Below are 4,204 nucleotides of genomic sequence, written 5' to 3'. Positions count from 1 at the left end.
GAGATGGATTTTAACAGATCTTAATGACGCATCTCCCTCCTGCCCCTTCAATTTGCATGCACAGTGACTCTACCAATAGGTCCCTAATTTTAAAACTCTTTTACAGTCTCCTTCTAAGTAAACTCCTAAACCGTGGACTCCCAAGAAATCGGCTGATGGGCGCTGCTGTTGTTTTCCTTCATTCTGCTTAGATCACCTTCAAATGGAAGGTTTAACAAATAATTTGTTCTCCCCACGCGGTCACCCCGCTCTTCTCTCTGCAAAATAAAATCGAACCTCTGTTAAATAAAGATTTAAAGCAAATTATCTATCTTCCCAAATAAAGTTGGTAAATGTGTTCTTCACAGTTATTTTAAATATCAGGTTTAAAATAAACAAGTGACGTACTCGGCAGGATTCGAACCTGCGCAAGGAACCCCCAATGAATTTCAAGCTCATCACCGTAGCCACTCGGCCATAACTACGAACTCTCAATAACCCATACCGAAACTTTATATCACAACAGAATGGTGCACAATGGCCGTGCACACCTATATATAACTCCATGTAGTTGTATCTCTAACTGTGTGCAAAGGGCACATTGCTATGTTTCTGTCTAAGCTTTGCTTTAGGTCTGAGGTCTTAAGAACCAAAGCAGGCTCCCCGAATACTTGTCTGCACAAAAAAACAAGCATTTGCAATGCGAAAGGTCTCACATTTGGGAGAGTTAGAGCTATTGGCGTTGCAAATGACAATGTCTTTTACATAGGTTTTGGTTTTCCTTGGGAAAATTGTATGTGTCCACGTTGTGTTTTGGGGCACTTCCTGTCGCAGGCGCTAGGCCTACCCACACAAGTGCGGTACCATTTTTATCGGGAGACTTGAGGAAACATAGAATAGCAAAACAAGTGATACTGCCCCTTGTCTTTATCTACATTTTTTCCTTCCAAATATAAGACAGTGTGTAAAAAAGACGTCTACATGAGAAATGCCCTTTAATTCGCATGCTAGTGTGGGCACCCCAGAATTCAGAGATGTGCAAATAACCACTGCTCCTCAACACCTTATCTTGTGCCCATTTTGGAAATAGAAAGGTTTTCTTGATACCTATTTTTCACTCTTTATACTTCGGCAAATTAATTGCTGTATACCCGGTATAGAAAGAAAACCCACTGCAAGGTGCAGCTCATTTATTTTCTCTGGATACCTAGGGTTCTTGATGAACCTACAAGCCCAATATATCCCCGCAACCAGAAGAGTCCAGCAGACGTAACAGTATATTGCTTTCAAAATTCTGACATTGCAGAAAAAAGTTACAGAGTAAAACGTAGAGAAAAATGGCTGTTTTTTTCACCTCAATTTCAATATTTTTTTTTAGTTCAGTTGTTATTTTCTGTAGGAAACCCTTGTAAGATCTACACAAGTTACCCATTGCTGAATTCAGAATGTTGTCTTCTTTTCACAAATGTTTAGGTTACTGGGATCCAGCATTGGTTTCACACCCATTTCTGTCACTGACTGGAAGGAGGCTAAAAGCACACAAAATCGTAAAAATGGGGTATGTCCCAGTAAAATGCCAAAATTGAGTTGAAAAATTGGGTTTTCTGATTCAAGTCTGCCTGTCCCTGAAAGCTGGGAAGCTGGTGATTTTAGCACTGCAAACCCTTTGTGGATGCCAATTTCAGGGACAAAAACCACAAGCCTTCTTCTCCAGCCCTTTTTTCCATTTATTTTTAAAAAAATAAATTTTTACTGTATTTTGGCTAATTTCTTGGTCTCCTTCAGGGGAACCCACAAAGTCTGGGTACCTCTAGAATCCCTAGGATGTTGCAAAAAAAAGGACACAAATTTGGCGTGGGTAGCTTATGTGGACAAAAATGTATGATGGCCTAAGCGCGTCCTGCCCCAAATAGCCAACAAAAATGCCTGGCACCTGAGGGGGAAAAGGCCTGGCAGCGAAGGGGTTAAAATGCACTATTTTATTCCAATTTCTTCACTTAGCTTCAGATGAACTATTGTTCCCTCCCACCCCCTCCTTTCAAAGTGCACCAGCCACCACTGCCTGGGGTGTGACAGATTGTTTTCGATTGCAGTATGGCAGATTTTTTTACATTGCAGTGTGGTAGTTTGTTTTGGATTGGAGTGCAGAAGATTGCAGTGGGGTAGATTGTTTTGAATTGGAGTAGGGGAGATTGTTTTGAAGTGGAGTCGGGCAGATTGGAGTGGGTCAGATTGTTTTGGATCGGAGTAGGACAGATTGTTTTGGAGTGGTGCAGATTGTTTTTTATTAGAGTGGGGCAAATTGGAGTGAGACAGATTTGATAGGGGTGGCTGGAGAGGGTTGGAGTGGGATGAGTTAGAGTGGATTGGATTCGGGTGAGTGATTTGGACTGGAGTGAGGTGGATTAGTGTGGGTGAAGTGGTCTGGATGGGGGTGGATTGTAGTGGGGCAGATTGGAGTGGGGTGGATTGAAGTGTACCGCAGGATTATGTGTCAAAGCATAATTTCAGAATTTACACATAATAAAGAAACACTGTTGTTTTGCAATATTTTAAACAAGCTAATCGTCATCTTTTGAGAAGAGCGCCCACGAACAAAAACAAAAGAAAACATGCGTGGAACGTGGGAAAAGACGATTTGGCAAAATAAAAGAAAGTTCGATTTAAATTTAAAACTTAACAGTTTTGGTTGACCTGCTGGTCATGTTTTTGCCAGTCACAAGCCTTCTGTTTGCAGGGCACTAGAAGGTAAAAGGAAAAAATAGTACCTTGATCAGGTGGGGAGCAGCGGTCAGGCACTGATTAAGCTGAATCAATCAACGCTTGGTCGCTGCTCTACAGAGAGGAACGGAAATTATGCAAGACATGCCTTGATGAATTAGGAAACTGTAAAGAAGAGTGCCACATAAATAAAAAAATGGTGAGAGACATGCGGGCTCCAAGCCCTTTACTGAATACTACAGAGTCTATCAAGCGAGACCCTAAAAAGGTCAGTTAGTTAAAATAAACAAACATTGTTACTTCTAAATATCAATATTCCAAGGACGCTTACATGGTCGTCAAGCAAAAAGTTCCTAGTGCATGGAGGGCCTTATGGTAGTTCTGAAGAGAGGCAAAGGACTTGGTCAGAGGGTGGCCTTGTTGGTGTGGTAGGGAGGCAATACCTCAAACGTTATTACTGGGGTAGGGGAGCTTCCAATTCGGAGTAATGAAAATTATCACAAAGCAATCAAGTAATTCCACATCAAAATAACAAGCGTGCGGGCTGACAACCATGCTCTCAGCATCAACGAGCGCAGAGTGAAGTGAATTTTACCATCCTCTGTGCATTTTTATTGCGAGGCTCATTTACATTTGACTTGGCGCGCAGAACGAGTGAGAACCCGGTCAATAGAAACAAAAATCATCTATTTAAAAAGTTTAGTTTCACGTGGGCCTGTTGTCCTTACTTCTTTCAGAATAGCTTTTGAACCTCTGTCCTGTGTGTGTCTGTGACTGTCACGTGAAAGGCAGTCAGAGCATCCAGGTGGGCCCCATGTCACCTGGGGCACCGCCCACCAGTGCTGGAGTTTTAAACAGCACCGGGTTGCATTTTGGGACTTGTGCCTTTTCAATGTGAGCTCAAAGACCGGGAAGTGTGGAATTCTGTTGGCTAAAAAATATTAACAGCGGAATGTGAATAGGCCACACAAGACATGACGTCACTGGAAAGCTAAACAGTATGTTGGGGAGACTGGGTGCGGCAATAGCGCTGATGTCATGAATACGTGCAACTCCTCGGTTATTTTTGAATGAACTGCTCATTCATTAGATCCCACCCTAAGAAATGAGCCCACCAGTATGAACACTTGTTTCATTAGAAAATGATGGAGTCACATTGCCTATGTAGAGCAGGTGCTTATACCTTGGTTGGAAGTCATTGCTCGGAGAGTGTTGTCTTTTAAGGTGATTGCACTAGGTCCGAGCAGGTGGGAGAAGACTTGTGCAGTGACTGAGTAAGAGAGATAACCTTCAATTACCACATCACCCTCCCGACATTGTAATCATGTCCTTTAAACGGTTTATCGACTCGACTTTCCACACTGAGTGCCAAGACGCAGGGTTTCGGTGCTCATGAAGTGCACAGACACACAGAAAGCTGAAGGTAGCGTGGCCGAGCGGTCTAAGGCGCTGGATTTAGGCTCCAGTCTCTTTGGAGGCGTGGGTTCGAATCCCACCGCTGCCA

General features: G+C 42.9%; 1 non-coding gene across 1 annotated transcript; it reads left to right on the top strand.

Moving 5' to 3' along the window:
- The first annotated feature begins 4,122 nt into the window (after positions 1-4,122).
- TRNAL-UAG (transfer RNA leucine (anticodon UAG)) lies at positions 4,123-4,204 on the top strand. The gene has a single exon. It is a non-coding gene; the product is annotated as a tRNA-Leu (tRNA).

The sequence above is a fragment of the Pleurodeles waltl genome, chromosome 12, assembly GCF_031143425.1.
Source record: "Pleurodeles waltl isolate 20211129_DDA chromosome 12, aPleWal1.hap1.20221129, whole genome shotgun sequence".
Taxonomy (NCBI): domain Eukaryota; kingdom Metazoa; phylum Chordata; class Amphibia; order Caudata; family Salamandridae; genus Pleurodeles; species Pleurodeles waltl.
This window is presented reverse-complemented; position numbering and strand designations above follow the sequence as displayed.